The sequence below is a fragment of the Tupaia chinensis genome, unplaced genomic scaffold (assembly GCF_000334495.1).
Source record: "Tupaia chinensis unplaced genomic scaffold, TupChi_1.0 Scaffold000547_1, whole genome shotgun sequence".
NCBI lineage: Eukaryota > Metazoa > Chordata > Mammalia > Scandentia > Tupaiidae > Tupaia > Tupaia belangeri.
The window spans coordinates 1,224,769-1,239,155 of NW_006160059.1; positions in this window are offsets into that span (position 1 = coordinate 1,224,769).

A 14,387-nucleotide genomic window follows, 5' to 3' on the forward strand; every position below is an offset into this window, starting at 1 on the left:
AAGTTTTTTTATTTTTTTATGGGGTAAAAAAAAAAAAAAAAAAAAAAAAAAAAAAAAACTTTCCCATCTCTCTTCTTAGAATGACCCTGAACTATCATGAGAGCTTCACCCTGAAAATCTCATTTCCCAAAGACCCTCCCCCAAACATCGTCCCATTGGGGATTGGGGTTTCAAAATATGAATTGTGGGGAGGTTTAGACAATTTAGACAAATGGCCCATAACAGTCTGATATATCATGGTCTGACCCTTATGTTGCAGGCAATAAATTACCTACATTTTTCCCAGATTAATTAGTGTTGATCATATTTGGAGAGTGGTCAATGTCAGACATTTTTCTAGCTTTGTTGCTTCTTCTTTCCATTCATAAGAACAGTCACTGTGAAAACACTGTAGCTTTTCACTTAGTCCTGTTTCCTGAAGTTTGACATATTCTATCTTTTCTTCCTTTTCTTTTTCTTGGAGAGGTTTTGTTTTCGCTATAGGGCGCATGCGTTCGCCAAAAGGACAGAGAGAGACAGAGAGACAGAAAGCGAGAAATCACCCCCCAGGGGGGATGGTCACACCGCAATCCCTTCTCCTCCATTCTCCTCTTAGGATCTTGGGCACGCACGCACATGTGCTCAGCGTGAGTTTAAGCCACCAGGTCTGGGACTCTAACCATGGTCTTCTACATGGGAGTCTAGCAACATAGCCATTACGCCAGCTGCTGGTCCTGACATATTCTATCTTAAGCCAATCTCTTGTAAACACAGACTGATGTCATTAATTACAATGATAAAGTCAAACAAGTTTAATTTTCAGTATAAATTTTTCAGACTCAAATTATGGAATTAAAAACTGGTATCTATTGTATAATTCTTACATCCCTTTCCCCCAGCAGTTGTTTAAAGTGAAATAATATTGAAATATACAATTGGTAATAAACAAAGATATTTCTACCTTGATTTTTCAAAGTAACAGAAATTAAATAAAAGGAAAAAATATTCCAGTACAGCAGACGACCTTAAAACCAGAGATTAAGAATACATGATGTAATTGTACATGTGTGTGGTTCAAAACAAAGAAACTCTCAGCAGCAATTTAAAGAAGGATTTCATTTATAAGGTTTACATTGTGTTGAGAATATAAGTACATGTTAATAGAGTTTAATATCCACATTATTTTCCTCCCCTACACTCCCATAATAGCATTTTCCTTGTAACTGTGTTAAAACACTTATTACCTTTCCCCTTATGAGAGTTCTACATTAATATGCCTGTCTCTCCCACTAGATAATGAGCCCTGGAGTGAAGAGAGCTCATCTTATTTGATTTTATATCTCTGTATAAGCTTTATGCTTAACACAAAGCATGCTCTCAGTGAATGTTAAAGACTTGAAGTGAATTTAAATAGAGACTTTTAAAATATAGATTACAAGAAGGCAACCCAGATGGCCCAGCTATGGTAGCACAGTGGGAGCACAACACTCTGCTGGAAGCCATATGGGAGATCAGGGATTGGTTCCCAGGTCAGCATATGCATACCAGGCATGCATGCTTGTGCCTGTGATCCCTGTTAGCTGAAGGACTGGAGAGGGGGTCACGGCTTGAGACAGTGTTGAGGGTGCTTTTATTTCTCTCTCTCTCTCAATCTCAATAAATAAATAAAACTTTACACATTATCATTCTTTTAAAAAAATTTAATAAAAGAAGGCAATCCAGAGGGGATTGAGATTTCAATATATGAATTTTGGGGGGACACAGCCATCTGGTCCATACAGCCTCATAAATATGATTTGCTGTCAATATGATTCTATTCTGACAATAGAAGAGAAGAGCAGATTTCAAAGTTTAGTTCCCCCAAAACACCTAAAAATACAAGTATAAAAATATTCAGTGATTATACATTTTAACTGTAAAAAATTATTTTCAATAAATTCACCAATTATTCACTAAATTTTACACATTTATCAAATGCCCCACATGTAGTCATTACTGAACATCTATAAATTTATGATTATTGATTATAGTAACTGTTAAAATGATATCTAATACTTACTGAACATGCTGACAGGTTATTATAATAACCCAGAGTTAGGCCAAACTTCGCAGGTTAAAGGATCAGTCCTACTTAATACTACTCACTTCAGATAAAGCACAAGTTCAGAGATCTCCATGCCTCCCTGACTTCTGATTAGATAGCTACCAATTCAGAAATTCCTACTACCGTCTCAGTTTCAACAATCTGCTAAAAGAATTCACAGAATTTAGGAGAGCACTACACTTACAATCAATTTTTATTGTAGCAGGAAGATATAAATCGGAACCAGCCAAAGGGAGTGATATAGAGGGCATAGTCTCGGAGAGTCCTTAACTCTAGGATTTCATTGTCTTTCACCATGTATTCAGGACACGTCACCTTCTGGATCGCTTAATGTGTGACAATATGCCAAAATAATTATACAATACAATACAAAGCTTAGAGATGTTCACTTGAGCTTCAGAGTCTGAAATTTTTATTGGACTTTCATTATTTGGTATAATTGATCAAATCTTTGGCCACAAGGTTGAATCCAATCTCCAGCCCCTACCCCATCTCTGAAGGCCAGGCTAACATCACATGGTTTAAAGTTCTAATTCTTCAGTCACATGGGTGGTATTTTTGTGTGACCAGTCTCCATCTTTAGTCATCTCATTAACTTTAAATATCTAGGGGCTCACTATAAACCACCTCATTAGAATAAACTATCAGGACCTACAAGCACTAAAAAAGCTGACCCTATTTCCCAGGAACTAAGAACAAAGGTCCGTCAAATTCTTTATTATACTGAGATAATTTTTGGGTATCTTTGTTATCTAATCCCATAATTTATACATATATCCACTTACTGAGGCAGAAATTGTTACCTTAGATGTAAGGAAATGCAAGTTTAGAGGGCAGAAATAATTTTCCTAAGGTTATGCAGTTAATGAGTGGCAAATACAGATGTGAAACCATATCTTCTTCCCTTTTAAACCCCTCTCCTCCAACTGGACTAATATTCTACTTGATTATGCTTCAAGTTTGATATTTCTTAATAAATGTTAAATAATGATTTTCTCTCTCCTATATTACAGTTATGTGGTCATGATTTCAGTGGAAGAAAGGACATTTATATAAAAGATATTTAGCATGCACTGAAATTATCTTCAAAGTCAGGGAAGATGATAAAATGCTAAAGACAAAAATAGAGCTGAGTTCTAATTTCTGCCAACTCCCAATTAGTCACTAATTCTGTGACCTCAGTCAGAATACATACAATCTCTGAGCATCAATTCCTGTCTTGAAAAGTTCTCCTTCCAGGATTAGCATGAAATTAAAATAATAGTTTTAAAAGTTGTGGTCATGTTTTCCAAATTCCCTTTTTTATCTCTACTTATCTGTAACACTTCACACTTTTTAATATTTCTCATAATTTAAGCATAAAATTTGTAAACTTAATTATAGAGAATTTTTTAATAATATTTTTCAAGTCTCTAGGTTCTGGTAATGAGGAGAAACTCATGCCTTGACACATACTACACATGATATAAATCACGAATGGGCAGAACTTTAAGCTACTAAATCAATTTTAACACTGAGTAAAATTAGAAAAAAAAAACTTGGACAAAATATTTTCTTAAATGTGTTTTGTTTTTGTTTTTATTTTTGTTTTGAGAGGTTTTTTGCTATAGGGCACGTGCACGCGCCAGACAGACAGAGGGAGACATAGAGACAGAAAGCGAGAAATCACCCCCCAGGGGGGATGGTCACGCCACAATCCCTTCTCCTCCATTCTCCTCTCGGGATCTTGGGCACACACGCACATGCGCCCGGCGTGAGTTTTAAGCCACCGGGTCAGAGACGCGAACTGCAGTCGACTACGTGGGAGTCCAGCGACATAGCCATTACGCTCATTGCTGGTTCCCAATGTATGTTTTTTTAATAGGGAAGACAAGAAAATATTTTTTTAATTACTGGATCAAGTACCAAGGGATAGCCTGCTGCAGCAGCACATGTTGGACACCTGCCTTGTCAACCTAAGTCCTTATGGAAGGCTCAGATTTAATTCCCAGTCCACGCTAGGGCGACAGGCATGGTGGCAGACACTTGTAACCTTAGGTACTCAGAAGGTTGAGACAGAAGAATTGCATTGCTGCAAGACTCTATCCAAAACACCACACACAGAGGCACGCATGCATGTGCACTTGTGCACACACACGCATAGTGCAGAAAAAGGAATAGAAAAAGAAAGAAGGCTTAAAAAGCCCAGTATGGGGAACCAGCAGTTAGCGTAATGGCTATGTCGCTGGACTCCCACGTAGTTAACCGTGGTTCGCGTCCCGGACCCAGTGGCTTAAAACTCACGCCAGGCACGTGTGCGTGCATGCCCAAGATCCCGAGAGGAGAATGGAGGAGAAGGGATTGCGACGTGACCATCCCCCCTAGGGGGTGATTTCTCACTTTCTGTCTCTATGTCTCTCTCTGTCTGTCTGGAGAGCACAAGAGCCTTATAGCAAAAACCTCTCAAAAAAAAAAAAAAAGCCCAGTATGTCAGGTTCTTAGTTCCCAAGGGTGTCCTTGATTATAGAAGCTGCTAATGTTGGCCAGTAGCAGAGAGACTAAGCATTGCTCCTAACAGACTTACTGTGCTGGTGGAACAGGGATTGGAATCACCAAGTGGAGGGTGTAGGGGGAAGACTAGTGGAGTTCTCTAGCCTTAGACAGAATTCTCTAAGAGTTTCACTCAGAAAACAGGTTAAACCACAATTACACAGGCCCTTACAGGAATTAAAGTTCTGTTTGAATCATGTCAATTCAAGAGATTTTAAAAATTTGATCTAGTGTCCCAAAGGCACCTTTAAGTTCAAATGCAAATCATATCTGAATGAAGACAACTGTGTAAATAATTTCTCAGTCTGGACCCATAGCTTAGAGGTTAAAGGAAATGAGAGTTAACATGGCTGATTACAATTCAAATCCTGGACCTGTAGCTTGAAAAACATACCAGATGCATTTGTGTGGGTGACTAAAACTGCAAAAGAATGGTAAAATGGAGAAAGGATTGCAGCCTGACCACATCTTATTGGGGGTGTTTTCTCTCTCTCTCATCTCTCTTGTCAGTGCATGTGCCTTTTAACAAAAATAAAAAATTCAAATATAAAATATGCTATCTAATAAAAAATAACGAGGCAGTGAGGAACAAAACTGCATGAATGAAAACCCATAGAAACAGGTAGTAGAAATAGATCAAAGATTGTGCCAATGGAGTTATTAGACTTAGAAAATAAAAGAAAGAAAGAGAAGAGAAGGTAAGAAATAGAAAACAGTGATTTGGCCTAAGGTAGATGTAATTGGAGAAAAAAAATAGAAAGCAATACCTGAGACTAAATATTCAAAAACTATAGAAAGACAGTAATCTAGAGATTGAAAAAGACATTGGTCCCAGGCAGGACAAGTGAAAATAAAGCTCCACCTAATTGCATAATAATATACATGCTGAAAATATAAGTAGAAAATAAAGTAGACAGGGTCAAAGAAAGAAGGTAGAAAGAACATTACCCTTAACGAAATAACAACAGCTGACCTTTAGATAAAAACAATAGAATCCACTGTTTCCATTCCTAGCATAGCCATGGCTCATGGTCCTGAGAAGCATCTGAAGTGAGTAACTCCAAAGCAATGGATGCTGGATAAATGGTTGCGTGCATCCACTGGTCCCAACAAGCTGAGAGAATGTCTTCCTCTCATATTTTCCTAAGGAACAGACTTAAGTATGCCTTAACGGGAGATCCGTATATAGCGACTCATTATATTTGACGGCAAAGTCCATGCAGATAAAATCTACCCAGCTGGTTTATGAATGTCATCAGCATTAAAAAGACTAGAGAGAATTTCTGTCTGATCTATGACACTAAGGGTCACTTTGCTGCCCATCATGTTACACCTGAGGAAGCAAAGTACAAGTTGTACAAAGTGAGAAAGATCTTTGTGAGCACGAAAGGAATCCTTCATATGGTGATCCATCCGCCGCCCAGATACTCTTTCATCAAGGTGAATAACAGCATTCAAATTGATTAGGAGACTGGCAAGAATATTTACTGATTTTATCAAGTTTGACACTGGTAACCTGCATATGGTAATTGGGAGTGCTAATTTGGGAAGAATTGGTGTGATTACCAACAGAGAGAGACATCTGGCTCTTTTGATGTGGTTCATGTGAATGATGTCAATGGCAACAGCTTTGTCACCCTACCCTCCAACATTTTTGTTATTAGCAAAGGCAATAAGCCTTGGATTTCTCTTCCCCAAGGAAAAGTTATCTTCATCACCATTAATGAAGAGAGAGGCAAAAGACTGGTGGCCAAACAGAGCAGTGGGTGAAATGGTCTCTAGATGATATATTGGAAAGGTCTTCATAATTAATTAAAGATGACACAGCATGGGGAACAACAGCAACAAAACAATAGAATCCAGAAGAAAAATGGCTGATGTTTTCAAGTGAAAGTGAAAAGAAAATGTCTTATGCTATGAATTGGACAATAATTTGTTTCCCCCAAATTTTATGTTTTGGAATTTGGCCCCTCAGAGTAATCATACTGGAAGGGGTAAGGCCTACTAGTCAATGATTATATCTTGGAGTCATTGACCTCATGGATGGATTGATGCTATTTCACTTGAGACCAAGTGAGTTCTAGCTTGGCCTAGAAGGAGTCATTTACGAAAGGAAGGTGGCTGTCCCAGGTATCTCTCTCATTCTGCATACATTCACAATCCATTCTGCTTCTGTCAGCCCTAATGCCAGCCTCATGCCTTTGGAATTTCTAGCCATCATAATTGTAAGTAAATGTCTATTCTTTATTAAACACCCAGTCTCCAATATTTCAGTCAGCAAAAATATAATGGACTAAAACACCTTCAAATCGAGAAATCTATGTACAATGAAAATATTTTTCAAAATGAAAATGAAATAAGATGTGTGAAGCAAAACAAATACTCAGAAAATATTTCCCTAGTAAAACTATACCAATGAAAGTATGCTATACTTAATGGTGAACTGTCACAAACTTCCCCTTTTAGGTCAGGAATAATACAAGGATGTCTCATATGACCACCTGCAATCAAAGGTAAGAAATAAAGAAAATACATTAATATTGTCAATCATATGCTTTTCTGTCTTTGTATTGTTTTTTCCTTGCATGGGTGATAATTAAGAAGCATTTTGGGATACATAATTGATCTATACCTTTTTTTAAAATAATTATTTAATTTTATTCATCATCATCATCATTATTTTTAAATTTGATGAGGGGAGGGAGAGGGAGAAAAAAAAATTACCAGTTCTGGGACTTAAACCACTGTCAGCCATGCGGGAATCCAGCACCTTAACCACCACACCACATGCTGGCCCTGATCCATACCTTTTACTATTTTGTTCTCTCTGACTATAACTCACCATTAAAAAAAAAAAAAAAAAAAAAAAAAAGAGGTTTGCAGGGTCCAGCAAGTAATGTGATGGTTAAGGTGCTGGATTCCCACATGATCGACCATGATTTAAGTCCCAGGCCTGGATGGTTGAAAATCATGCCAGGTGTGTGCACAAATATGCCCAAAATCCTGAGAGGAGAATAGAGGAGAAGGGATTTCAGCATGGCTGAAGTGATTTCTCATTTTCTCTCTCTCTGTCTCTGTCTCTCTCTCTCTCTCTCTCTCTAATCTCTCTCAATAAAATAAAGGCTTTTTTAAAAATAGAGCTATTTGATACCTGTATATTGCATCCTTTTTACCCAACAAGTTAATGTTATCACTCAAAACCAGACTCTAAAACATGACAGAATAAAACAGATACTTAAGTGGTCAAAGAAAGAAAAAAGTATACTTTTTTTGAATATGGTACTTACAGGATATAAAAAGTACTTGGGTTATCAGTATTGGTGGGAATTTTGAAGAGAAAATTTTTAAAAATTTAGACTTTTTGCTATAGGGCACATGCGCTTGCCAGAGAGACAGACAGAGACAGAGAGACAGAAAGTGAGAAATCACTTTTCAGGTGGGATGGCCATGTCCCAACGCTTTCTCCACTATTCTCCACTAGGGACTTTGTGCACATGTGCACATGCACCTGGTAGGAGTTTCAAGCCTTCAGGTCCGGAACTCATACAGCAGTCGACTACATGAGAATCCAGTGCCTTAACCACTATGCCACCTACAGGCCCTGGAAAATCATATTTTCAGAAATATTCAAGCTACTTTTGAGTCTGTTATAAAAGTCTATTTTGTAATACTTACAAAGACTGATGATTAAATTAAAATATTTACAGTAAGTTAATAAACCTGACTTTAATTTCTTACAAGGTTGTAGAAATTACCTTCATGATGAAAACTTCATTCATAAGAATCAAAAAGTTTCTGAGAGAAAAATGCTATTTCACATCGGGAAAATTACAAAGACTATATCTTATTCCCAAAAGAACATGGGAGTGACTGTTTTTAAAGAAGAAAGACACTAAATAAGGAGTAATTCCATATAGTACTGTACTGAAATAGCAATAGCAATAAAATTTTTTAATTAGTTGTATATTAATGGACTAAGTTAAATTTAAAATGGCTATCAGCAATAGTAAGGAAACATTTGTCTTACTTAAATCACATAATAACCTTTAAATACCATAAAACAGTCACTATGTTAAAAAAATCACTCAATTATAAAGAGTATATAGATCTTAAAATGTTAATATAAAATACAAAAAAGATGGTTAAAGTGAGAGAATAACATAACAAGGTATATAACTGGAATAAAAAAAAACACAAGAATAGCTTGAAAGAAAAAATTAACATTTAATAAAATGACTCCATGGAGAATAATTATGCTTTACATTTTGCCAATGGCCATTTTAAAAAAATTCTTTCTAGAGACAGGAATATGCATTTTCCTTTTATTCTTATTCTTCAATTATTTAATTCTTATTTGTTTGGAATTGCTAACACAATTCAAACAGACACTATCCATTGTTAATATAAGTTAATTTAGCTACAATTAAAAATTCTTATTTTTTTCTTTGCAACCTACAGGTTGTTTTTCTCTTTTTTTAGAGGTTTTCTGCCTTAGGGCACATGCACTCACTGAAGAGAGAGAGAGACAGAGATAGTAAAAGGGAAAGTGATAAATCATCTCCTGACCAAGGGGAATGGCCATACCACAGTCCTTTCTCCTCCATTTTTCTCCCAGGATCTTGGGCATGTAGGCACCCATGCCCAGTGTGATTTTCATACCCCCGGGTCTAGGACTCAAACTCAATTGTCCATGTAGGAGTCGAGCACCTTAACCACCACATCATTTGTTGGTCCCTATTGTTAGATTTTTAAGGTTCTTCTTTTCACAGGAAGAAATGAGGTTCTTCACTATTATTTAAAAGTACTTACACAGTCAGAGGAAATTAGGGCCTTATGAGAAGTACATTTTATGTTAAACTAACAACTGTGATAACAGTTAATTTAATGTGATAATAACCAATGCACCCCACTTGTTCTAATTTAGAATAGAAGCTTGTTGCAAAAGTGATTAGCTGATCACTAATTGGATTTGGTTAGGAGTCAAGGTTCATTTTATTCTTTAATATTTATTGACTATATATAATGGACCTGGCTCAGTGTTAAGCAATGAGAATAAAAACACAAATTAAGATGCCATTCTTTCTATGAAAGGAATCAAAATCTACTGGTAGAGTTTGACATGTTAGTAGATAATTATCAGATGGGGGGGTTCAAAAGTTCATGGAAATGTATATTATGAAAAAATTACACACAGATTTCAAAATTTGGGGACCAAAATAAACTCATACTTTACTTGCATTTTTTAAACTTTTTTAAGTCCTCTTATACAATGCAGGAAGAAATATGCAAACCAGCGAAAACATGTAAGTAGCTATCAAAGTCTTGGGTTTGAAAAAAAAATCCTACGTTATCCCACACATAAGCATTTAAACAGCTTGATTCACCCCATCTTCAAAGTAAAATTAAATAATAACAAAAATTCCTTGAATGCCATATACACATCTAACTACAGTCATACATATTTCCATCCTTGCTCATACAAACTTCTCTGCATATGATATAGACCTGCTGCCATTCCTCACCTACCACTTGGTCCTAAACCCAATTCCATCTATCCCACTTAACCCAAATGATGCATGTGTTGTGAATCCAATGGACTTGGTTTCAGCACTCATTCTGTGACCCTTCTTAAACATATTTATATACTTGAAGTTCTATTTTCCCTGGCTTTACCCTATGGTATATTTATTTTAATTTCTCTATCTTTTCATTCTCTGTCTCTTCTATGGTTGTTTTCTCTTCTACCAGCCATTAAATGTAGATGCTCCTCAGGTCTATATCCTTCACTTTACTTTTATCCTGGCTGGTCTGTCCATCCTCTATGCTGTCAATTGTATAATTATCCTAACCACTTTCAAATTTATATCAATAGGCCAGACCTCAGTTCTGAGAATTGAATCTGTTAATGCAATTGATTTCTAAACACATCTACCTTACTGCCCTAATTCCCTCAACCTAACATATCCAGAACCATAGTCATAAAATCTTCCTTCCAAGACAAAATCATTCCTTCTCTATTCTGCCTTAAGAAAATTGCACAGCAGGCACCAGCAGTTGATGTAGGGGCTATGTCGCTGGACTTCCATGTAATCTATCATGGTTCAAGTCCCAGATTCGGTGGTTTAAACTCACGCTGGGTGTGTGTGCATGCATGCCCAAGATGCCAAGAGAAGAATGGAGAAAAAGGGATTGTGGCATGTTCAACTCCCTGGGGGTTGATTTCTCGCTTTCTGTCTCTCTGTTTCTGTCTTTTGGCGAGTACACGCGCCCTATAGCAAAAACCTCTCAAAAAAAAAAAAAATGCAACAGCAGTTCACCTAGTTGCTGATTATCATCACTTTCTTATCCAGTCTACCACCTACTTCTGTCTATTCTACCACATTATCGACTTCTCCACTGCCATTGCTCTAGTCCAAGAATTGATAATCTCTTTTCTAAATTTCATAAATAACTCTCAGCAAGTCTCCATCATTGCAACTTACAATGAATTCTTCTTACTACATGCATAGTAATCATTCTGAAAGCAATTTTACTCATATAACTTTTGTACCTAAAGCTTTTCAGTGACTTTCTATAGAGATACAAAGAATAATTGTGATTAGAGGTACCTCGAAAGTGCAATATGGGATTTTATATGTAGAATGGAAATAAGGGGGGAATCTAAGATATTTCCAAAATTAGCTTGAGATATTGGGGAAATTATATCACTTTAAAATATCAAATTTACAGACCAAAAAAAAGAGGAAGATAGATTTATTACCAGACTTTCCAAGTGTAGGGTATGTATAAGAAACTGCAGATTAGTAGTCATAGGAAAGGTGGATGCTAAAGATTGAGTTGTTGAAGGCATAGACATGAATGAAATTCACAGAAAATTTGTTGACTAAGAAATAAGGACCAAGAAGAAATCTAACATTTAAGGGGACAAAGTGGTAAAATGTTTATTGCCTTTTATTGTATGCTAGTTCAGTTACAAATTATATCTTTTGAAAGAAACAAACAAACAAGGGCAAGGGGGAAAAAAAGGCCTAGTAGTTGGTGATCCTTTTTTTTTTTTTTTTTTGGAGAGGTTTTTACTATAGGGCACATGCATTCACCAGAGAGACAGTCAGAAAGCGAGAAATCACCCTTTGGGGTAATGGTAACAATGCAATCCTTTCTCCTCCTCTCTCCTCTCTAAATCGTGGACATAAATACATACACACACACACACACCCAGCACGAGTCTTAAGTTACTGGACCTGGGACCAAACCACAGTCAGTTATATGGGAGTCCACCAACATATTCATTATGCTATCTACTGGTCCCTACCCAGGAATTTTCTAATAAAACTAGGAAGCCAGGTGGACTTATCATGCTGTCTGCCTAAGACGCCTCTCCCTGTACATATCATGAACAGATGAAAACATTCTTTTTCTTGAAGATTCTCATTTGGTGGACTGGGCAGTAGCATAGCAGTAACACACATGGGTAGGTAGGTTCTAGATCACATCTGGGGCCTCTCTGTACATGCCTAGGATGTATCCACACTCACACACACACCCGTCATCCATGTTGGCTGAATCTGGGGCTGAACTACAACACTGAAATTCTATTGAGGTGCGTCTCTCTCTCTCTCTCTGTACCTCTATTTTGCTGTTTCTGCCCCTTTCTCTCATGGAAGAGATAAACAAAAGTTTAAAAAGATTCCCAGTTTTATGTATTCTATGTAGACCAATGCTTTCTATTATGCAATCTAGTTATACTACAGTAAAAGTGACTTTCACTACCTTCTTCATTGTGTTGCTGTCTTAGTGCATCCTGAGCAACATAATATTGCTCTAGTCTCCTGAGCAATATATACTTAAAAACTACTAGTTTGTACAGAGATAATATCCTTAATTGTTATCTTGCTATTTTCATTATCAGAGATTGACTTTCACCTCAAGTGTAGGGGGAATAATTTCACAATAGCATTATAAATCCCAGTTTTATAAGACTCTAGTTTTCTCTACAGTTTCCTTCAAATTTTGCCTGACTCCAGCACCATAGCATTCACTTTTTTTTTTTTTTTTTTGGAGAGGTTTTCGCTATAGGGCGTGTGTGCTCGCCAGACAGACAGAGAGAGACAGAGAGACAGAAAGCAAGAAATCGCCCCCCAGGGGGGATGGTCACGCCGCAATCCCTTCTCCATTCTCCGCTCGGGATCTTGGGCACGCACGCACACGCGCCCGGCGTGAGTTTTAAGCCACCGGGTCCGGGATGCGAACTGCGGTCGACTACGTGGGAGTCCAGCGACATAGCCATTACACTAACTGCTGGTTCCCATAGCATTCTGATGATAGAAAAAACAACAATAACAACAACAGCAGAAAAAAAAAAAGGACAAGGAAAAGCTTCCTAACATCCTGATATTTCTGATATAATCTGGAGCAGCTTTTTCTTCCATTTTCTAAATTAAATCTACAATACATATAGCATTGACTTATGAAGAGCCTAAGTCTAAATTCCATACATCAGTGAGGTTAAGATTCCTATAAGAAGAATAAAGAAAAAAGAAATTAAGTCTAAAGCATACTGGTTCTCACGCTCCAGGTCCTAGGCCACTACATTCAAGTTTCCAGCATACTTGTTAACATTATAGTAATTTATTTGGCATATCAATTATTTTGTGCACTGAGCCAAGCTAACCAGGAAGGACACAGCTGTGAAGACGGAGCGGGTAGCTGGCCTAGTGCATGATCTATTGCTAACGAGTCAGCTATCCATGAACTGACTTTTGACTGCATCATCAAGTGACTCACAATTTCCATGTTTGGAAACCATTGTTATAAAGCAATGTATTTGAAAACTGCAAGAACAAAAGAAACCAGAGAGGAACAATTATAGAAATTCCAGCCACCCGATGCTATTTTGTCTTGAGGGGATAATAAAAGATACCTAGCAGAGAAGGAGAGTATAGAGCAGGGCCAAAATATGCCCTTTCCATCTGAATTCACTCCAGATCTATTTAAATAACAGGCCTCTTTATGATTATTAAGCCTCTGTTGCATGATAACTCTGGAACCTTAACATATTAATATTCCACAACATAAAACAAAGTATTTCACCTAAAAATAACCCCCGCCAAAAATAGGCACCTATTTGTTTCTTCACTAGTCTTGGTAATTGAGTTATATTCCAGAAGAATTTTAAATTAAGTTGGGGTTTTCATGACTTAAAAATAAAGTCAGTTGCTTATATTGCATGTATGTTTTTCCCATGCAGGCAGTGCAACTATTTTATCACAGAGAGTAGATATATAAGAGGTAAAATATTGAGAAAAAGATGCGTAGAAATATTTGGGGGAACAAAATAAACTAGAAACAGAGAAACACTTTTTTTTCCTTCCCCTACAAGGAAATAGCAAGGAATGAAACAAACAAGCAAATAAAAGAAGAGAAAAGGGAAAGTAAAACACATCTACACATCCCAAGGAGCAAGAGGCAGAAAAATCTATATAGCCAATAAATAACCAGCTTGTCAGAGAATCTATACCCCTCCAAAGAGGCCTATTTAGGGAATGGCAACAAGGATAGAGAAGGCTCAATCACCAGTTACTAAAAAGAAAAAAGCAGCCTAGAAAGGAGATAGCAAGTACATACCTGAGTCTTCTGGGAAAATAATTATAAATTGAAACAACTGATTTCTAAGTTTCCAAATGTTTTCATTTTAAGGGCTTGAGATAAGGCAAAAGAAGGAAGAGCCTTTCTCTTTCCTCCTAAAGCTCTATGGGGTGGCCACAAATCACTCCCA